The sequence below is a fragment of the Cherax quadricarinatus genome, chromosome 6 (genome assembly GCF_038502225.1).
Source record: "Cherax quadricarinatus isolate ZL_2023a chromosome 6, ASM3850222v1, whole genome shotgun sequence".
NCBI lineage: Eukaryota > Metazoa > Arthropoda > Malacostraca > Decapoda > Parastacidae > Cherax > Cherax quadricarinatus.
Window position 1 is genome coordinate 72,651,432 of NC_091297.1, and position 24,574 is coordinate 72,676,005.

Below are 24,574 nucleotides of genomic sequence, written 5' to 3' on the forward strand. Positions count from 1 at the left end.
ACCTTACGCACACTGCTACAGTCAGTCAGTACCTCATACGCACTGCTACAGTCAGTCAGTACCTCACACACACACTGCTACTGTCAGCCAGTAGCTCACACGAACTGCTACAGTCAGTCAGTAGCTCACACGCACTGCTACAGTCAGTCAGTACCTCACACGCACTGCTACAGTCAGTCAGTAGCTCACACGCACTGCTACAGTCAGTCAGTAGCTCACATGCATTGCTATAGTCAATATCGCGCACACTCACTGCTACAGTATCGCACATAATGCTACAATCAGTACCTCATACTCACTGCTACAGTCAGTTCCACAATCACTGCTACATTATCACACACACTGCTACAATCAGTACCACATACTCACTGCTACAGTCAGTACCACACTCACTGCTACATTATCACACACACTGCTACAACCAGTACCTCATACTCACTGCTACAGTCAGTACCACACTCACTGCTGCAGTATCACACACACTGCTACAATCAGTACCACATACTCACTGCTACAGTCAGTACCACACTCACTGCTACATTATCACACACACTGCTACAATCAGTACCTCATACTCAGTGCTACAGTCAGTACCACACTCACTGCTACAGTATCACACATACTGCTACAATTAGTACCTCATACTCAATGCTAGAGTCAGTACCACACTCACTGCTACAGTATCACACACACTGCTAGAATCAGTACCACACACTCACTGCTACAGTCAGTACCACATTCACTGCTACATTATCACACACACTGCTACAATCAGTTCCTCATACTCACTGCTACAGTCAGTACCACACTCACTGCTACAGTATCACACATACTGCTACAATCAGTACGTCATACTCACTGCTACAGTCAGTACCACACTCGCTGCTACAGTATCACACACACTACTACAATCAGTACCTCTTACCGCTACAGTCAGTACCACACTCGCTGCTACAGTATCACACACACTACTACAATCAGTACCTCTTACCGCTACAGTCAGTACCACAATCACTGCTACAGTATCACACATACTGCTACAATCAGTACGTCATACTCACTGCTACAGTCAGTACCACACTCGCTGCTATAGTATCACACACACTACTACAATCAGTACCTCTTACTGCTACAGTCAGTACCACACTCACTGCTACAGTATCACACATACTGCTACAATCAGTACCACATGCTCACTGCTACAGTCAGTACCACACTCACTGCTACAGTATCACACATACTGCTACAATCAGTACCACATGCTCACTGCTACAGTCAGTACCACACTCATTGCTACAGTATCACACATACTGCTACAATCAGTACCACATACTCACTGCTACAGTCAGTACCACACTCACTGCCACAGTATCACACATACTGCTACAATCAGTACCTTATACTCACTGCTACAGTCAGTACCACACTCACTGCTACAGTCAGTACCACACTCACTGCTACAGTCAGTACCACACTCACTGCTACAGTCATTACGTCTTATGTACTTCTTGTACTCGTGTGTCTTGTGTCAACTGAGCAGTGTCATGTGTCAGTGTCCGAGGCAAATATTTACACTGATGCTTATTGATGTATCATCTCTTTAAATGAGTTTACGTAGCTATAAAGTATTTACATAACTATAAAGAATTTGCATAGCTATAATGGGTCAACTAATTCAATTGTCATTAAAAATCTATAAAATAATCCTATTTTCCTAATGTGCGAGGTAATTTCAGCTTATTACAGCAAAAATGTTAATAAATAATTAATATGTTTACAACGTTATCATAGAGAAATTAACTGATAACGCCATCACTTCCCGCAGTCTCTGACTGTGAGCATCTTGCCTGATGTGCTCCTAGGGACGATAGAAGGTACGCGATACCACTACACTCTCCAGAACCCTTCAGGAGATGTTTTGTGTGACGTCCTGATGGAAGAAGATATCTGTTGCCCATGCAACGTTGCCTCGTACAAGGTATGTTAATTGTAGTCCCCCTCCCCAGGGACTATCCACACCAGTCTCTCTCCTGATTAAGACTGGAACCGGAATGGTAAGGTACAGTAAACACCGACGAGGGGGCTTAAATAATACCTAGATGCAGTGTATGTTTTTAATAACCACAACGTTTCGCTAATTAAGAGGCTAAATTCCCTGTGTGTGAAAGATGCTAGTGTGGACTATATAAAGTCCCTGTATGGGAGAAGCGTTGCGGTAATAAAACATCCAGTGCATCTGAATTGTCGTATGTCTGAATCCGCTGAAATTTCTATTCATTAACTTTTCTTTTATAGAGAAAATGTGTTTTTTCAATCACATAATTACCTCATTCTTCTAAGACAACCCATACTCCTAAGTCAGCCCATTCTCCCACACTAGCCCATGTTCCTAAGCAAGGTTTGATTTCTTTGCTAGAATCAAAGAGCGGGGGGGGGGGGGAAGCGAAAAGTGACGCTGAAACCTGAAGGTTGTGTTATCACCGTCATGGATCTTGGCATCGTCGGTAGTTCAAGTTTCTCCTTGCGAATCAAAAGAATCACACGGCGAGGGTCTGCGTTCGATTCCCAGTGCGGATAGAAACATTGGGCGTGATTCTTTATACCGGTTGTCTATGTTCACCCATCAGTAAAATGGGTACCTAGGAGTTAATCGACTGGTGTGGGTCACATCCTGGGACAAGGACCTAATTTGCCCGAAATGCTCAGCATAGAACAAGTGACCTGAAGAGTGTCATCATGGGCTTGGCATCCCTAGTTTTGAAGGTTCTCATTATCCATCCTGTCATTTTTTTAGCAGATGCGATTGATACAATGTTAGGGTCCTTGAAGGTGAGATCCTCCGACATGATCACTCCCAGGTCTTTGACGTTGGTGTTTCGCTCTATTTTGTGGCCAGAATTTGTTTTGTACTCTGATGAAGATTTAATTTCCTCGTGTTTACCATATCAGAGTAATTGAAATTTCTCGTTGTTGAACTTCATATTGTTTTCTGCAGCCCACTGAAAGATTTGGTTGATGTCCGCCTGGAGCCTTGCAGTGTCTGCAATGGAAGACACTGTCATGCAGATTCTGGTGTCATCTGCAAAAGAAGACACGGTCCTGTGGCTGACATCCTTGTCTATGTCGGATATGAGGATGAGGAACAAGATGGGAGCGAGTACTGTGCCTTGTGGAACAGAGCTTTTCACCGTAGCTGCCTCGGACTTTACTCTGTTGACGATTACTCTCTGTGTTATGTTAGTGAGGAAATTATAGATCCATCGACCGACTTTTCCTGTTATTCCTTTAGCACGCATTTTGTGCGCTATTACGCCATGGTCACACTTGTCGAAGGCTTTTGCAAAGTCTGTATATATTACATCTGCATTCTTTTTGTCTTCTAGTGCATCTAGGACCTTGTCGTAGTGATCCAATAGTTGAGACAGACAGGAGCGACCTGTTCTAAACCCATGTTGCCCTGGGTTGTGTAACTGATGGGTTTCTAGATGGGTGGTGATCTTGCTTCTTAGGACCCTTTCAAAGATTTTTATGATATGGGATGTTAGTGCTATTGGTCTGTAGTTCTTTGCTGTTGCTTTACTGCCCCTTTTTGGAGTGGGGCTATGTCTGTTGTTTTTAGTAACTGTGGGACGACCCCCGTGTCCATGCTCCCTCTCCATAGGATGAAAAAGGCTCGTGATAGGGGCTTCTTGCAGTTCTTGATGAACACGGAGTTCCATGAGTCTGGCCCTGGGGCAGAGTGCATGGGCATGTCATTTATCGCCTGTTCGAAGTCATTTGGCGTCAGGATAACATCGGACAGGCTTGTGTTAACCAAATTCTGTGCCTCTCTCATAAAAAATTAATTTTGATCTTCGACTCTCAGTCTGGTTAGCGGCTTGCTAAAAACTGAGTCATATTGGGACTTGAGTAGCTCACTCATTTCCTTGCTGTCATCTGTGTAGGACCCATCTTGTTTAAGTAGGGGCCCAATACTGGACGTTGTTCTCGACTTTGATTTGGCATAGGAGAAGAAATACTTTGGGTTTCTTTCCATTTCATTTATGGCTTTTAGTTCTTCCCGCGATTCCTGACTCCTATAAGATTCCTTTAGCTTAAGTTCGATGCTTGTTATTTCTCTGGCCAGTGTCTTCCTACACATTTCAGATATATTGACCTCTTTTAGCCGCTCTGTTATTCTTTATCGTCGCCTGTAAAGGGAGCTCCTGTTTCTTTCTATTTTACATCTACTCCTCCTTTTTCTTAGAGGAATAAGCCTTGTGCATACATCGAGTGCCACCAAGTTAATCTGTTCTAGGCATAAGTTGGGGTCTGTGTTACTTAGTATATCTTCCCAGCTTATATCGGTTAGGACTTGGTTTACTTGGTCCCACTTTATGTTTTTGTTATTGAAGTTGAATTTCGTGAATGCTCCCTCGTGACTAATCTCATTATGTCGGTCTGGGGCTCCACGCATACATGTCTGAACCTTAATTATGTTGTGATCTGAGTATATTGTTTTTGATTTGGTGACATTTCATATCAGATCATCATTGTTAGTGAAAATGAGGTATAGTGTATTCTCCAGTCTAATAGGCTCTATTATTTGCTGGTTTAAATTGAATTTTGTGCAGAGATTTAAAAGCTCGTGTGAGTGTGAGTTTTCATCAGAGCTGCCTCCTGGTGTTATTACTGCAACAATATTATTTGCTATATTCCTCCATTTTAGGTGCTTTAAGTTGAAATCCCCCAGGAGCAAGATGTTGGGTGCAGGAGCTGGCATTCCTAGCATGTTTCAGGAGGGAAGACTCTATGATATTTCTTTCCATGATGGAACAGTTGGGTATAATTATCTGGGCGGCAGCCCATCCCAGTGGGTGATTATAAGAGATGACACGGTTAAAGATCGCATTTGACACCTGGACTGTCCTGATTGAGTGCTGGTGTTGGGATAATCTGATTTCCAGAGGTTTACCTGTCTGACCAATGTATGAGAGTGGGCGAAGGGTGCATGGGACCTTGTAGACACCACCGATATTATTAGGTGGTGTGTTTTTAATCAATCTCTGTTTCATTATCCCCGTGTTTCTGAAAGACAGATTTATATTGAGTTTCTTTAGTGCCTCCCGCAAGCTGACCAAATTGCCATTTTATGGGAAGATCAATACATTTTCCCTGTCAGGCGTTTCCTTAGGTTCAGTCCTGAAGAAAGTCTTCCTAGCTGACAGTAGGGCCTTCTCAATGAAATCCCTGAGATATCCCAGTTTTATGGCTAAGTTAAATATCTTGTTGATTTCATCGTCAAAATACTCAGAACTGCAGATACGCATATACTATATATATATATATATATATATATATATATATATATATATATATATATATATATATATATATATATATATATATATATATGTCGTGCCGAATACGTAAAACTGGTCAATTAGCAAGAACTCATTTAAAATTAAGTCCTTTCTAAAATTTTCTCTTATACGTTTAAAGATACATTTTTTTCATTACTGTTAATGTAAAAAATTTTAATTTTGCACCAAAAGAATCTTAGAAAACTTACCTAACCTTATTATAACAAGAACAATTTATTTTAGCCTAACCCAACTAAATATATTTTAGATTTGTTTACAATAATTTAATACTAAACAAACACAGTGAAATACACTTTTCTCGTTAGGTTCAGAATGATTTTGGCGAAATTATTGCATACACAGATTTTCACTTGTCCTATATGGCAAGATGAGCGTTGCTATTTAAGCCAAGATCGCAAGTTCTGCCTATTCGGCACGACATATATATATATATATATATATATATATATATATATATATAAATATATATGTATATATATATATATATATTATTATTATTATTATCACACTGGCCGATTCCCACCAAGGCAGGGTGGCCCGAAAAAGAAAAACTTTCACCATCATTCACTCCATCACTGTCATGCCAGAAGGGTGCTTTACACTACAGTTTTTAAACTGCAACATTAACACCCCTCCTTCAGAGTGCAGGCACTGTACTTCCCATCTCCAGGACTCAAGTCCGGCCTGCCGGTTTCCCTGAACCCCTTCATAAATGTTACTTTGCTCATACTCCAACAGCACGTCAAGTATTAAAAACCATTTGTCTTCATTCACTCCTATCAAACACGCTCACACATGCCTGCTGGAAGTCCAAGCCCCTCGCACACAAAACCTCCTTTACCCCCTCTCTCCAACCTTTCCTAGGCCGACCCCTACCCCGCCTTCCTTCCACTACAGACTGATACACTCTTGAAGTCATTCTGTTTCGCTCCATTCTCTCTACATGTCCGAACCACCTCAACAACCCTTCCTCAGCCCTCTGGACAACAGTTTTGGTAATCCCGCACCTCCTCCTAACTTCCAAACTACGAATTCTCTGCATTATATTCACACCACACATTGCCCTCAGACATGACATCTCCACTGCCTCCAGCCTTCTCCTCGCTGCAACATTCATCACCCATGCTTCACACCCATATAAGAGCGTTGGTAAAACTATACTCTCATACATTTCCCTCTTTGCCTCCAAGGACAAAGTTCTTTGTCTCCACAGACTCCTAAGTGCACCACTCACTCTTTTCCCCTCATCAATTCTATGATTCACCTCATCTTTCATAGACCCATCCGCTGACACGTCCACTCCCAAATATCTGAATACATTCACCTCCTCCATACTCTCTCCCTCCAATCTGATATTCAATCTTTCATCACCTAATCTTTTTGTTATCCTCATAACCTTACTCTTTCCTGTATTCACCTTTAATTTTCTTCTTTTGCACACCCTACCAAATTCATCCACCAATCTCTGCAACTTCTCTTCAGAATCTCCCAAGAGCACAGTGTCATCAGCAAAGAGCAGCTGTGACAACTCCCACTTTGTGTGTGATTCTTTATCTTTTAACTCCACACCTCTTGCCAAGACCCTCGCATTTACTTCTCTTACAACCCCATCTATAAATATATTAAACAACCACGGTGACATCACACATCCTTGTCTAAGGCCTACCTTTACTGGGAAAAAATTTCCCTCTTTCCTAAATATATATATATATATATATATATATATATATATATATATATATATATATATATATATATATAAATATATAAATTTATACATAGTTCCTTTGTATAAAGGCAAAGGGGATAAAAGAGAGTGCAAAAATTATAGGGGGATAAGTCTGTTGAGTATACCTGGTAAAGTGTATGGTAGAGTTATTATTGAAAGAATTAAGAGTAAGACGGAGAATAGGATAGCAGATGAACAAGGAGGCTTTAGGCAAGGTAGGGGGTGTGTGGACCAGGTGTTTACAGTGAAACATATAAGTGAACAGTATTTAGATAAGGGTAAAGAGGTCTTTGTGGCATTCATGGATTTGGAAAAGGCGTATGACAGGGTGGATAGGGGGGCAATGTGGCAGATGTTGCAGGTGTATGGTGTAGGAGGTAGGTTACTGAAAGCAGTGAAGAGATTTTACGAGGATAGTGAGGCTCAAGTTAGAGTATGTAGGAAAGAGGGAAATTATTTCCCAGTAAAAGTAGGCCTTAGACAAGGATGTGTGATGTCACCGTGGTTGTTTAATATATTTATAGATGGGGTTGTAAGAGAAGTAAATGCGAGGGTCTTGGCAAGAGGCGTGGAGTTAAAAGATAAAGAATCACACATAAAGTGGGAGTTGTCACAATTGCTCTTTGCTGATGACACTGTGCTCTTGGGAGATTCTGAAGAGAAGTTGCAGAGATTGGTGGATGAATTTGGTAGGGTGTGCAAAAGAAGAAAATTAAAAGTGAATACAGGAAAGAGTAAGGTTATGAGGATAACAAAAAGATTAGGTGATGAAAGATTGGGTATCAGATTGGAGGGAGAGAGTATGGAGGAGGTGAATGTATTCAGATATTTGGGAGTGAACGTGTCAGCGGATGGGTCTATGAAAGATGATGTGAATCATAGAATTGATGAGGGGAAAAGGGTGAGTGGTGCACTTAGGAGTCTGTGGAGACAAAGAACTTTGTCCTTGGAGGCAAAGAGGGGAATGTATAAGAGTATAGTTTTACCAACGCTCTTATATGGGTGTGAAGCATGGGTGATGAATGCTGCAGCGAGGAGAAGGCTGGAGACAGTGGAGATGTCATGTCTGAGGGCAATGTGTGGTGTGAATATAATGCAGAGAATTCGTAGTTTGGAAGTTAGGAGGAGGTGCGGGATTACCAAAACCGTTGTGCAGAGGGATGAGGAAGTGTTATTGAGGTGGTTCGGACATGTAGAGAGAATGGAGCGAAACAGAATGACTTCAAGAGTGTATCAGTCTGTAGTGGAAGGAAGGCGGGGTAGGGGTCGGCCTAGGAAAGGTTGGAGGGAGGGGGTAAAGGAGGTTTTGTGTGCGAGGGGCTTGGACTTCCAGCAGGCATGCGTGAGCGTGTTTGATAGGAGTGAATGGAGACAAATGGTTTTTAATACTTGACGTGCTGTTGGAGTATGAGCAAAGTAACATTTATGAAGGGGTTCAGGGAAACCGGCAGGCCGGACTTGAGTCCTGGAGATGGGAAGTACAGTGCCTGCACTCTGAAGGAGGGGTGTTAATGTTGCAGTTTAAAAACTGTAGTGTAAAGCACCCTTCTGGCAAGACTGTGATGGAGTGAATGATGGTGAAAGTTTTTCTTTTTCGGGCCACCCTGCCTTGGTGGGAATCGGCCAGTGTGATAATAAATATATATATATAAATATATATATATATATATATATATATATATATATATATATATATATATATATATATATATATATATATATATATATATATATATATGTCGTGCCGAATATGTAAAACTGGTCAATTAGCAAGAACTCATTTAAAATTAAGTCCTTTCTAAAATTTTCACTTATACGTTTAAAGATATATTTTTTTCATTAATGTTTATGTAAAAATTTATAATTTCGCACCAAAAGGAACTTAGAAATCTTACCTAACCTTATTATAACAAGAACAATTTATTTTAGCCTAACCCAACTAAATATATTTTAGATTTGTTTACAATAATTTATTACTAAACAAACACAGTGAAATATATTTTTTTCGTTAGGTTCAGAATGATTTTGGCGAAATTATTGCATACACAAATTTTCACTTGTCCTATATGGCAAGATAAACGTTGCTATTTAAGCCAAGATCGCAAGTTCTGCCTATTCGGCACGACATATATATATATAGGTATATATATATATATATATATATATATATATATATATATATATATATATATATATATATATATATATATAATACATATATATATATATATATATATACATATACATATATATATATATATATATATATATATATATATATATATATATTATATATACATATATATATATATATATATATATATACACATATATATATATATATTTTTTTTTATTTTATTTTATTATCACACTGGCCGATTCTCACCAAGGCAGGGTGGCACGAAAAAGAAAAACTTTCACCGTCATTCACTCCATCACTGTCTTGCCAGAAGGGTGCTTTACACTACAGTTTTTAAACTGCAACATTAACACCCCTCCTTCAGAGTGCAGGCACTGTACTTCCCATCTCCAGGACTCAAGTCCGGCCCGCCGGTTTCCCTGAACCCCCTCATAAATGTTACCTTGCTCACACTCCAACAGCACGTCAAGTATTAAAAACCATTTGTCTCCATTCACTCCTATCAAACACGCTCATGCATACCTGCTGGAAGTCCAAGCCCCTCGCACACAAAACCTCCTTTACCCCCTCTCTCCAACCTTTCCTAGGCCGACCCCTACCCCGCCTTCCTTCCACTACAGACTGATACACTCTTGAAGTCATTCTGTTTCGCTCCATTCTCTCTACATGTCCGAACCACCTCAACAACCCTTCCTCAGCCCTCTGGACAACAGTTTTGGTAATCCCGCACCTCCTCCTAACTTCCAAACTACGAATTCTCTGCATTATATTCACACCACACATTGCCCTCAGACATGACATCTCCACTGCCTCCAGCCTTCTCCTCGCTGCAACATTCATCACCCATGCTTCACACCCATATAAGAGCGTTGGTAAAACTTTACTCTCATACATTCCCCTCTTTGCCTCCAAGGACAAAGTTCTTTGTCTCCACAGACTCCTAAGTGCACCACTCACTCTTTTTCCCTCATCAATTCTATGATTCACCTCATCTTTCATAGACCCATCCGCTGACACGTCCACTCCCAAATATCTGAATACATTCACCTCCTCCATACTCTCTCCCTCCAATCTGATATTCAATCTTTCATCACCTAATCTTTTTGTTATCCTCATAACCTTACTCTTTCCTGTATTCACCTTTAATTTTCTTCTTTTGCACACCCTACCAAATTCATCCACCAATCTCTGCAACTTCTCTTCAGAATCTCCCAAGAGCACAGTGTCATCAGCAAAGAGCAGCTGTGACAACTCCCACTTTGTGTGTGATTCTTTATCTTTTAACTCCACGCCTCTTGTCAAGACCCTCGCATTTACTTCTCTTACAACCCCATCTATAAATATATTAAACAACCACGGTGACATCACACATCCTTGTCTAAGGCCTACTTTTACTGGGAAATAATTTCCCTCTTTCCTACATACTCTAACTTGAGCCTCACTATCCTCGTAAAAACTCTTCACTGCTTTCAGTAACCTACCTCCTACACCATACACTTGCAACATCTGCCACATTGCCCCCCTATCCACCCTGTCATACGCCTTTTCCAAATCCATAAATGCCACAAAGACCTCTTTAGCCTTATCTAAATACTGTTCACTTATATGTTTCACTGTAAACACCTGGTCCACACACCCCCTACCTTTCCTAAAGCCTCCTTGTTCATCTGCTATCCTATTCTCCGTCTTACTCTTAATTCTTTCAATAATAACTCTACCATACACTTTACCAGGTATACTCAGCAGACTTATCCCCCTATAATTTTTGCACTCTCTTTTATCCCCTTTGCCTTTATACAAAGGAACTATGCATGCTCTCTGCCAATCCCTAGGTACCTTACCCTCTTCCATACATTTATTAAATAATTGCACCAACCACTCCAAAACTATATCCCCACCTGCTTTTAACATTTCTATCTTTATCCCATCAATCCCGGCTGCCTTACCCCCTTTCATTTTACCTACTGCCTCACGAACTTCCCCCACACTCACAACTGGCTCTTCCTCACTCCTACAAGATGTTATTCCTCCTTGCCCTATACACGAAATCACAGCTTCCCTATCTTCATCAACATTTAACAATTCCTCAAAATATTGCCTCCATCTTCCCAATACCTTTAACTCTCCATTTAATAACTCTCCTCTCCTATTTTTAACTGACAAATCCATTTGTTCTCTAGGCTTTCTTAACTTGTTAATCTCACTCCAAAACTTTTTCTTATTTTCAACAAAATTTGTTGATAACATCTCACCCACTCTCTCATTTGCTCTCTTTTTACATTGCTTCACCACTCTCTTAACCTCTCTCTTTTCCTCCATATACTCTTCCCTCCTTGCATCACTTCTACTTTGTAAAAACTTCTCATATGTAAAGTAAAAGGACACAAGTGCAACTAATGTGACATTTATTGTGGCAACGTTTCGCTCTCCAGGAGCTTTATCAAGCCATTACAAACAATACATGGACACGGAGGGTATATAAAGGCTCAGAGTGAGGTGAATACTAGTGAGGTACCATTTCGATGTTCACTAGTGGTAGTAGTAGTGGTAGTGACAAAAGTAATACAATATGGTAGAGCAATTAATTCGTACATGAGTAAAAGGATATAAAAGCTATTACTTGGGTAACATTAAAATAGGTTGGACAAATATAAACTGGAAAGAGGCAGCTTGTTTCAGTGTTCACTCTCTGTGCTTTGTGTAGTATAACAGGAGAGACTATGTGATGGCAGGGTTTACTGTTTTCAGGAGGATTCTTGCTAAGACTTCGGAGATGGTGAAGCTGCCGTTGTTTTGTTTAATTGTATTCGAAACAGCGATCAGTGCTGATTCAAGGCACTTGCGTGTGCGGAAATTAGTTTCTTTGATCACTAATTGGGCGTCTCTGAATTTCATAAGATGATTGGTGGAATTTCGGTGTTGTACACAGGCGTTGTTTAAGTTGTCGTTCCTACATGCGTATATGTGTTCATTGAGGCGGGTGTCGAGGTTTCTTGCTGTTTCACCTACGTAGATCTTGTCACAGCCTCCACAGGGTATAGTGTAAACTCCTGCATTGACTGGTTCGTGGTGCTTGGGTTTTGTCCTGGTTAGATCCTTTATTGAAGTGGTAGAAGCGATGGCGACTCTGGTGTTAGCTTGTGAAAGTACTTTTGAGACGTTTAGTGCAACCTGGCTGTTGGGAAGAATTATAACTTTGTTGGGAGCGGTGTTGATGCGTGGTGAATTGATGATCTGAAGAGCTCTTTTCTTGCAGTCTTTGATGAAAAAAGAAGGAAAATGTAACTCAGTGAATGTTTGGTGAATGTAAGTACATTCCTCGTCAAGAAACTCAGGACTACAAATTCGGTATGCTCTTAGGAAAAACCCGATGATGATGCCTCTTTTGGTCTTGGTATCTTGACTGGAATAGAAGTGTGTGAGATCATTTTTATTGGTGGGTTTCCGATAAACTTGAAATCTTAGGTTGTTGTCTACTTTGTGAATGAGGACGTCGAGGAAAGATAGCTTGTCATTGGACTCTTCTTCTAGTGTAAACTGAATCGCTGGTTCAACTGCGTTGAGCCTTGCCTGAAGATCCCGTACATCAAAACGTTTTGGAGTTATTACGAGGACATCGTCCACGTAACGTAACCAAGTGACGCTTGAAGGGACGATGTGGAGGCTGTGACAAGATCTACGTAGGTGAAACAGCAAGAAACCTCGACACCCGCCTCAATGAACACATATATGCATGTAGGAACGACAACTTAAACAACGCCTGTGTACAACACCGAAATTCCACCAATCATCTTATGAAATTCAGAGACGCCCAATTAGTGATAAAAGAAACTAATTTCCGCACACGCAAGTGCCTTGAATCAGCACTGATCGCTGTTTCGAATACAATTAAACAAAACAACGGCAGCTTCACCATCTCCGAAGTCTTAGCAAGAATCCTCCTGAAAACAGTAAACCCTGCCATCACATAGTCTCTCCTGTTATACTACACAAAGCACAGAGAGTGAACACTGAAACAAGCTGCCTCTTTCCAGTTTATATTTGTCCAACCTATTTTTATGTTACCCAAGTAATAGCTTTTATATCCTTTTACTCATGTACGAATTAATTGCTCTACCATATTGTATTACTTTTGTCACTACCACTACTATTACCACTAGTGAACATCGAAATGGTACCTCACTAGTATTCACCTCACTCTGAGCCTTTATATACCCTCTGTGTCCATGTATTGTTTGTAATGGCTTGATAAAGCTCCTGGAGAGCGAAACATTGCCACAATAAATGTCACATTAGTTGCACTTGTGTCCTCTTACTTTACATATTGTCGGTAATTCTACCAACTTTATTACAACTTCTCATATGCTAACTTTTTCTCCCTTACTACTCTCTTTACATCATCACTCCACCAATCGCTCCTCTTCCCTCCCGCACCCACTTTCCTGTAACCACAAACTTCTGCTGAACACTCTAACACTACATTTTTAAACCTACCCCATACCTCTTCGACCCCATTGCCTATGCTCTCATTAGCCCATCTATCCTCCAATAGCTGTTTATATCTTTCCCTAACTGCCTCCTCTTTTAGTTTATAAACCTTCACCTCTCTCTTCCCTGATGCTTCTATTCTCCTTGTATCCCATCTACCTTTTAATCTCAGTGTAGCTACAACTAGAAAGTGATCTGATATATCTGTGGCCCCTCTATAAACATGTACATCCTGAAGTCTACTCAACAGTCTTTTATCTACCAATACATAATCCAACAAACTACTGTCATTTCGCCCTACATCATATCTTGTATACTTATTTATCCTCTTTTTCTTAAAATATGTATTACCTATAACTAAACCCCTTTCTATACAAAGTTCAATCAAAGGGCTCCCATTATCATTTACACCTGGCACCCCAAACTTACCTACCACACCCTCTCTAAAAGTTTCTCCTACTTTAGCATTCAGGTCCCCTACCACAATTACTCTCTCACTTGGTTCAAAGGCTCCTATACATTCACTTAACATCTCCCAAAATCTCTCTCTCTCCTCTGCATTCCTCTCTTCTCCAGGTGCATACACGCTTATTATGACCCACTTCTCGCATCCAACCTTTACTTTAATCCACATAATTCTTGAATTTACACATTCATATTCTCTTTTCTTCTTCCATAACTGATCATTTAACATTACTGCTACCCCTTCCTTTGCTCTAACTCTCTCAGATACTCCAGATTTAATCCCATTTATTTCCCCCCACTGAAACTCTCCTACCCCCTTCAGCTTTGTTTCGCTTAAGGCCAGGACATCCAACTTCTTTTCATTCATAACATCAGCAATCATCTGTTTCTTGTCATTCGCACTACATCCACGCACATTTAAGCATCCCAGTTTTATAAAGTTTTTCTTCTTCTCTTTTTTAGTAAGTGTCTACAGGAGAAGGGGTTACTAGCCCATTGCTCCCGGCATTTTAGTCGCCTCATACGACACGCATGGCTTACGGAGGAAAGATTCTTTTCCACTTCCCCATGGACAATAGAAAAAATAAAGAAGAACAAGAACTATTTAGAAAAAGGAGAAAAACCTAGATGTATGTATATATATATGCATGTGCGTGTCTGTGAAGTGTGACCAAAGTGTTAGTAGGAGTAGCAAGATATCCCTGTTATCTAGCGTGTTTATGAGATAGAAAAAGAAACCAGCAATCCTACCATCATGCAAAACAGTTACAGGTTTCTGTTTCACAGTCATCTGGCAGGACGGTAGTACTTCCCTGGGTGGTTGCTGTCTACCAACCTACTACCTATACCAACCTATATATATATATATATATATATATATATATATATATATATATATATATATATATATATATATATATATATATAATATATAAGTAGTGAATTTTTCCACTGGGCGAGGAACTTCCGGTTTGGGTCTTCCACTGAGCGGTGTATCCGGTCTAGGACCAGCAGCTGGAGGGTCACCTTTTCACACCTAGGTGTTACTTCCGGTTTTGACCATGACCTCGCCCTCGAGACTACCTCACCCTTGACCCCCCAACCAATACCCCCACCCACGACCCCCCCCCTTTTCGCGACCCCCGCGCGCGCCCGCCCGCGCGCCCGCCCGCGCCCTACGCGACCCCCGCCCCGCGCGCCCGCGCGCCCGCCCGCGCCCTTCGCGACCCCCGCGCGCGCCCGCCCACGCGCCCGCCCGCGCCCTTCGCGACCCCGCGCCCGCGCCTTCTGCTGCGCCTTCTGCTGCGTCGTCCGGATCGCCCCCGCGCCTCGAATTTTTTTCCGATTTTTTTCGAATTTTTTTTGAATTTCATTTTCTTGTGCTCTCCAATTCCTCGGATCAAGTTTTTTGGGTACCCCTCCTTTCACCCCCCATCCCCAAACAATTTCTCAATATCAAAGTCTCCACTTCCTCGGATCCCCCTCCCACTTTCACCCCCATCCCAAAATTTCTCGATATTACCAAGTTTTTGGATTCCCCCCTATGGGGGTTTCGAAAGTCTCCATCTCCTCAGATCAAATTTTTAAGGTTCCCCCTCCCACTTTCACCACCCAACCCCAAAAATTTCTCGATATCAAAGTCTCCACTTCCTCGGATCCCCCTCCCACTTTCACATACCCCCCACCTCAAATTTTTCTCGATAATACCAAGACTCCATCTCCTCGGATCAAATTTTTTGGATCCCCCCTATGGGTTTTCGAAATTCTCCATCTCCTTGGATCAAGGTTTTTTTTTTGGATTGTCCCTCCTTCCACCCCCCAACCCCAAAAATTTCTCAATATTACAAGTTTTTGCATTCCCCCCTATGGGGTTTTTCGAAATTCTCCATCTCCTTGGATCAAATTTTTAAGGTTCCCCCCCCTCCCACTTTCACCCCCCCAACCCCAAAATTTCTCGATAATACAAGTTTTGGATTCCCCCCTATGGGGGTTTCGAAATTCTTATGATCTCCTCGGATCAAGTTTTTTTTTGGATTCCCCCCTATGGGGTTTTCGAAATTCTCCATCTCCTTGGATCAAATTTTTGGGTACCCCTCTCACTTTCACTCCCACCCCAAAATTTCTCGATAATACCAAGTTTTTGGATTCCCCCCTATGGGGGTTTCGAAATTCTCCAATTCCTTGGATCAAGGTTTTTTGGATTCCCCCCTCTGGGGGTAAGCATTCAAATGAACTCCTCCTATGGGGCATGGTGCTCTCTCTTACTACAGGTCTAAACAAGTGTGACGTCAGTATTCCTCTCATTAATGTGTTTACTCGGCGGTCAGTGACGTCACGCGATGACCCCCCACACACACAGGCTGAATCATGACGACCCTTTTAGTTCATTCAAGTTAATAAGGGGATATAGTACCTACATCATAGGGAAAACATTTTCACTCTTAACCCAGGTTAATCCAAATAATTTCACATTTTTGTTTCGTTAATACCCACAACAATCCAACAATTTCTTTACAACACAAGTCTAGACATTTTTTTAACTATTTCATCTCAGGTCACTCCCCCACGAAGTAACCTCCTCCCCACCCTCCCGAACCCTCACACTCCAACCAACACCTCACAATTTTCACTCATAACCCCCAATTTTTCTCGTTTTAACCCTTTTAGTTCATTAAAGTTAATAAGGGGACACAGTACATCAGAAAGTCACCACAACACTTATAACCACTTTTCGATAAATTCACTAGTCACAATTTTACATATTCCGAAGTTAAATACGCACTTTTACTTTGAACACCTTCAAAACACTCTCTTAAATCATTTGAATACTCACAAAAATACCTTTATACATTTCCAAACAACACTGAAATACTCCAAAACATCATTCGAACACCCCCAAAATCACCTCTGAATACTCCCAGAACACCTTCATAAGTACTCTTGCACATCATTTGAACACCTTCATAAGTACTCTCATAATCATTTGTACACCTTCAAAAAACACCTTTGAATACTCACATAAACACCCTTGAACACCTTCAAAACACCTTTGAATAACCTCAAAACACCTTTGAACACCTTCAAAACACCCTTGAACACCCTTGATCACCTTCAAAAAAACAACATTTGAACACACTCAAAACACCTTTGAACACCTTTGAACATTTCCAAACAACACTGAAACACTTCCAAAAACACCATTTGAGTACTCCCAAATACACCACTGAATACTAAAACACCACTGAATACACTCAAAACACCACCAAAATCACCATGAAACACTTCCAAAAAACACTATTTGAGTACTCCCAATTACACCACTGAATACTACTAAAACACCGCTGAATTCAATCAAAACACCCTTCAACACCTTCAAAACACCTTTGAACACCTTTGAACATTTCCAAAAACACTATTTGAGTACTTCCAATTACACCACTGATTACTACTAAAACACCGCTGAATTCAATCAAAACACCCTTCAACACCTTCAAACACCCTTGAACACCTTCAAAAACACCTTTGAACATTTCCAAAACACTATTTGAGTACTCCCAATTACACCACTGAATACTACTAAAACACCGCTGAATTCAATCAAAAACACCCTTCAACACCTTCAAAACACCTTTGAACACCTTCAAAACACCCTTCAACACCTTCAAACACCCTTGAACACCTTCAAAACACTCTTGAACACACTCAAAACACCTTTGAATAACCTCAAAACACCTTTGAACACCTTCAAAACACCCTTGAACACCCTTGATCACCTTCAAAAAAACAACATTTGAACACACTCAAAACACCTTTGAACACTTCCAAAAAAACACAATTTGAGTACTCCCAATTACACCTCTGAATACTACTAAAACACCGCTGAATTCAATCAAAACGCCCTTCAACACCTTCAAAACACCTTTGAACACCTTTGAACATTTCCAAAACATTATTTGAGTACTCCCAATTACACCACTGATTACTACTAAAACACCGCTGAATTCAATCAAAACACCCTTCAACACCTTCAAACACCCTTGAACACACTCAAAACACCCTTCAACACCTTCAAAACACCTTTGAACACCTTCAAAACACCTTTGAACACATTCAAAACACTCTCATAATCATTTGAACACACTCAAAACACCTTTGAATAACCTCAAAACACCTTTGAACACCTTCAAAACACCCTTGAACACCCTTGATCACCTTCAAAACAACAACATTTGAACACACTCAAAACACCTTTGAACACCTTTGAACATTTCAAAACAACACTGAAACACTTCCAAAAACACCATTTGAGTACTCCCAAATACACCACTGAATACTAAAACACCACTGAATACACTCAAAACACCACCAAAATCACCATAAACTAAGATCAACACCCACATCCCACAACACCCACAACCCACAACACCCACAATTTTTTCTCATTTTATCTAATTTCATCAGAAAGTCACAACACCCACACCTCCCATTTTTTCTCGTTTTAACTAATTTCATCAGAAAAAGTCACATCAACAACCCACTTATAACGTCTTTTCGGTATCTCTAGTTCGACAACAACACCCACATCCCACAACACCCACATCCCACATCCCACACACACACACACACACACACACACCCTAACCAAGCCTAACCTAACTTATCCTAACCTAGCCTAACCTAACCTAACCTAACCTAGCCTAACCTAACTTAACCTAACCTAACCTTTACCTAACCTTTACCTAACTTAACCTAACCTAACCTATCCTTTACCTAACCTAATCTAACCTTGCCTAACCATTACCTAACCTAACCTAACCTATCTTAACCTAACCCAACCTAACCTAGCCGAACCTATCCTAACCTAACCTAAAATATATTGGAACACTTCCAAAAAATACATTAGAGTACTCCAGAATTACTTTGAACGACTCCATTTTTGGATATTTCCAAATTAGTTTTGAAAACTTTATCATAAAATCGAACATTATTTTCTTGTTGGTAAACACACTCAATGGTAGAAATATTTACTCGATTTCCGAATAGAAACACTTTCCTCGCTCTGAGAGACTCATTGTGGGTCACCCCTTCCCCCCAACACCACTGGGTAATGCAGTTCACACCCAAGGTAGATTTAAGATAATCATGAACACCTGCATCAACTCAGGACAGACAGACGCCATGAAATGCGGGTAACATCCAAGGTAGAAAATCATCTCTTTCCAGACCAACTGTCTATCCTAACCTATCCTAACCTAATTCCTAACCTAACCTAACCGAACCTAACCTAACTCCATCAGTCACCTCTATCCTAACCTAACCTAACCTAACCTAACCCAACCTAACTCCATCAAACACCTCTATCCTAACCTAACCTAACCTATCCTAACCTAACCTAACTCCATCAAACACCTCGAATACTACCTAACTTAACCTAACCTAACCTTACCTAACCTACCGAACCTAACCTAACCTAACCTAACCTATCCTAACCTGTCCTAACCTAACCTATCCTAACCTAACCTAACCTAACTTATCCTAAGCTAACCTAACCTAACTTATCCTAACCTAACCTAACCTAACTTATCCTAACCTAACCTAAAATAACGAACCTAACCTAACTTTTCCTAATCTAATCTAACCTAACCTAACCTAAAATAACGAACCTAACCTAACTTATCCTAATCTAATCTAACCTAACCTAACCTAACTTATCCTAACCTAACCTAACCTAACCTAACCTGAACCTAACCTAACTTATCCTAATCTAATCTAACCTAACCTAACCTAACTTATCCTAACCTAACCTAACTTATCCTAACCTAACCTAACCTAAAATAACCTAACCTAACTTATCCTAACCTACTCACTTTACTTTGAACACCTTCAAAACACTCTCATACATCATTTGAGACCCCCTTTTCTCAATATCTCTCATCCACAACCTTTATCATCTCACTACAGAACAACCCCAAGATTACTTCGAACACTCTCATAAAGCATTTGAGTACTCACATTAACACTTTTGAACATTTCCAAACAACACTGAAGCACTTCCAAAATATCATTTTGATTACTCCCAAATAAGATTTGACAGCTCTAATTTATCTACACTTACACATTTCATTAAATTACATCTCATCCCCCCAAACTCCTCCCTCATTCTCCAGACTTTACAACATTAGCACAAAAAAAAACTAACTCATACACTTATGACATGAGACATTACCATATCTAACACACTGACTAACTTTGAACCAACTCTGAACACCACTGATCTTCTTCAAAAAATGCTCCGCACATCATTTGAACACCTTCAAAAAAAAACACCATCAAACACCTCCGAATACTCCCAAAAAACACTACTGATTACTACCAAATCACCACTGAATACTACCAATCACCGTCAAAATCACCAGAAACTAAGTTTAACATCACCATCTAACATCCTTTTTATAGAAATCCCCTCAAATCACTATAACCAAGAACTCCCTCCCCATTTGACGCATAAAAAAAAAAGCATGAACACAAACCTAATACGCAAACACTTAGTACATGATCACCATCAACTGAAAACATATCTTGTACACACACATAATATAAGACAATCACCAACTACAATCACCCATGTTCACTTACCTCAAAATCACTAATATCACAGAAAACAATAATTTTTATAAACATTTCACACACACACACACAAAAAAAAAATCATATTTGATAATATCTAAGCGCACTCACCTCACTACCACCAACACACGATGTCTCACCTCACAGGACCGACGAGCTCACCTCCAGTGACGTCACACTCCCATTGTGTTACTTGGTGGTTGGTAACATCACACCTAACCCCCCTTGTTTCAACCTGTTGTACCCTACATTATCTAAGAACACTATATCCAAGACGATTACCAGATTTTATGATCCCCAACACCAAGATCACAGAAAACACACATTTTTATAATTATTCACACAAAAATCACGATCACCAATTCCATATAATGTTTACCGTCATCTATCAACACTAATCACCAAGATCACCAAAAAATCTAAGATCATGCATCTCAAAACTACTATGATCACTGAAAACACTTATTTTTTAAACATTCGCACAAAAATAAGACATACACAAAAATACCACAACACTTCCACCAACATCTATAACATAACATGAGCACTATAACATATCACTATCACAAAAAAAAAAAATAATACACAGACACCCACATATTATACATTTCAATTGCAAATTTAAGACATGAGACATACACACCAAATCTAAGACATTCACCTCCAACTAAGACATACACATCACCCTTAAAACTTCCTTCCTTATTCATTCCGTATATCTCCTAGAGCTGTTTTAACCCCGACGGATCCACCACGACGTAGGAGCCAGAGTGTAGTAGGTGGTGTTGGAGTGGTGATGGTTCCTCTGGCTCCTACGTCGTGATGGAACCGTCGGGGTTAAAACAGCTCTAGGAGATATACGGAATGAATAAGGAAGGAAGTTTTAAGGGTGATGTGTATGTCTTAGTTGGAGGTGAATGTCTTAGATTTGGTGTGTATGTTTCATGTCTTAAATTTGCAATTGAAATGTATAATATGTGGGTGTCTGTGTATTATTTTTTTTTTTTGTGATAGTGATATGTTATAGTGCTCATGTTATGTTATAGATGTCGGTGGAAGTGTTGTGGTATTTTTGTGTATGTCTTATTTTTGTGCGAATGTTTAAAAAATAAGTGTTTTCAGTGATCATAGTAGTTTTGAGATGCATGATCTTAGATTTTTTGGTGATCTTGGTGATGAGTGTTGATAGATGACGGTAAACATTATATGGAATTGGTGATCGTGATTTTTGTGTGAATAATTATAAAATTGTGTGTTTTCTGTGATCTTGGTGTTGGGGATCATAAAATCTGGTAATCGTCTTGGATATAGTGTTCTTAGATAATGTAGGGTACAACAGGTTGAAACAAGGGGGGTTAGGTGTGATGTTACCAACCACCAAGTAACACAATGGGAGTGTGACGTCACTGGAGGTGAGCTCGTCGGTCCTGTGAGGTGAGACATCGTGTGTTGGTGGTAGTGAGGTGAGTGCGCTTAGATATTGTCAAATATGATTTTTTTTTTTTTTTTGTGTGTGTGAAATGTTTATAAAAATTATTGTTTTCTGTGATATTAGTGATTTTGAGGTAAGTGAACATGGGTGATTGTAGTTGGTGATTGTCTTATATTATGTGTGTGTACAAGATATGTTTTCAGTTGATGGTGATCATGTACTAAGTGTTTGCGTATTAGGTTTGTGTTCATGCTTTTTTTTTTTTATGCGTCAAATGGGGAGGGAGTTCTTGGTTATAGTGATTTGAGGGGATTTCTATAAAAAGGATGTTAGATGGTGATGTTAAACTTAGTTTCTGGTGATTTTGACGGTGATTGGTAGTATTCAGTGGTGATTTGGTAGTAATCAGTAGTGTTTTTTGGGAGTATTCGGAGGTGTTTGATGGTGTTTTTTTTGAAGGTGTTCAAATGATGTGCGGAGCATTTTTTGAAGAAGATCAGTGGTGTTCAGAGTTGGTTCAAAGTTAGTCAGTGTGTTAGATATGGTAATGTCTCATGTCATAAGTGTATGAGTTAGTTTTTTTTTGTGCTAATGTTGTAAAGTCTGGAGAATGAGGGAGGAGTTTGGGGGGATGAGATGTAATTTAATGAAATGTGTAAGTGTAGATAAATTAGAGCTGTCAAATCTTATTTGGGAGTAATCAAAATGATATTTTGGAAGTGCTTCAGTGTTGTTTGGAAATGTTCAAAAGTGTTTATGTGAGTACTCAAATGCTTTATGAGAGTGTTCGAAGTAATCTTGGGGTTGTTCTGTAGTGAGATGATAAAGGTTGTGGATGAGAGATATTGAGAAAAGGGGGTCTCAAATGATGTATGAGAGTGTTTTGAAGGTGTTCAAAGTAAAGTGAGTAGGTTAGGATAAGTTAGGTTAGGTTATTTTAGGTTAGGTTAGGTTAGGATAAGTTAGGTTAGGTTAGGATAAGTTAGGTTAGGTTAGGTTAGATTAGATTAGGATAAGTTAGGTTAGGTTCAGGTTAGGTTAGGTTAGGTTAGGTTAGGATAAGTTAGGTTAGGTTAGGATAAGTTAGGTTAGGTTAGGTTAGATTAGATTAGGATAAGTTAGGTTAGGTTCGTTATTTTAGGTTAGGTTAGGTTAGATTAGATTAGGATAAGTTAGGTTAGGTTCGTTAGGTTAGATTAGATTAGGATAAGTTAGGTTAGGTTCGTTATTTTAGGTTAGGTTAGGATAAGTTAGGTTAGGTTAGGTTAGGATAAGTTAGGTTAGGTTAGCTTAGGATAAGTTAGGTTAGGTTAGGTTAGGATAGGTTAGGTTAGGACAGGTTAGGATAGGTTAGGTTAGGTTAGGTTAGGTTCGGTAGGTTAGGTAAGGTTAGGTTAGGTTAAGTTAGGTAGTATTCGAGGTGTTTGATGGAGTTAGGTTGGGTTAGGTTAGGTTAGGTTAGGTTAGGATAGAGGTGATTGATGGAGTTAGGTTAGGTTCGGTTAGGTTAGGTTAGGAATTAGGTTAGGATAGGTTAGGATAGACAGTTGGTCTGGAAAGAGATGATTTTCTACCTTGGATGTTACCCGCATTTCATGGCGTCTGTCTGTCCTGAGTTGACACAGGTGTTCATGATTATCTTAAATCTACCTTGGGTGTGAACCGCATTACCCAGTGGTGTTGGGGGAAAGGGGTGACCCACAATGAGTCTCTCAGAGCGAGGAAAGTGTTTCTATTCGGAAATCGAGTAAATATTTCTACCATTGAGTGTGTTTACCAACAAGAAAATAATGTTCGATTTTATGATAAAGTTTTCAAAACTAATTTGGAAATATCCAAAAATGGAATCGTTCAAAGTAATTCTGGAGTACTCTAATGTATTTTTTGGAAGTGTTCCAATATATTTTAGGTTAGGTTAGGATAGGTTCAACTAGGTTAGGTTGGGTTAGGTTAAGATAGGTTAGGTTAGGTTAGGTAATGGTTAGGCAAGGTTAGATTAGGTTAGGTAAAGGTTAGGTTAGGTTAGGTTAAGTTAGGTAAAGGTTAGGTAAAGGTTAGGTTAGGTTAAGTTAGGTTAAGCTAGGTTAGGTTAGGTTAGGCTAGGTTAGGATAAGTTAGGTTAGGCTAGGTTAGGGTGTGTGTGTGTGTGTGTGTGTGTGTGGGATGTGGGATGTGGGTGTTGTGGGATGTGGGTGTTGTTGTCGAACTAGAGATACCGAAAAGACGTTATATGTGGGTTGTTGATGTGACTTTTTCTGATGAAATTAGTTAAAACGAGAAAAAATGGGAGGTGTGGGTGTTGTGACTTTCTGATGAAATTAGATAAAATG

The 24,574-nt window shown here is 39.9% G+C and overlaps 1 long non-coding RNA gene across 1 annotated transcript in view; it reads left to right on the forward strand.

Annotated features, from left to right (window-relative positions):
• Nucleotides 1-1,753: 1,753 nt before the first annotated feature.
• The window catches only part of LOC138852324 (uncharacterized), a 107,275-nt gene continuing 84,454 nt past the window's right edge, over nucleotides 1,754-24,574 (forward strand). The window contains exon 1 of the long non-coding RNA XR_011391645.1: nucleotides 1,754-1,978. This is a non-coding gene — a long non-coding RNA (uncharacterized lncRNA). The remainder of the gene's footprint in view (nucleotides 1,979-24,574) is intronic.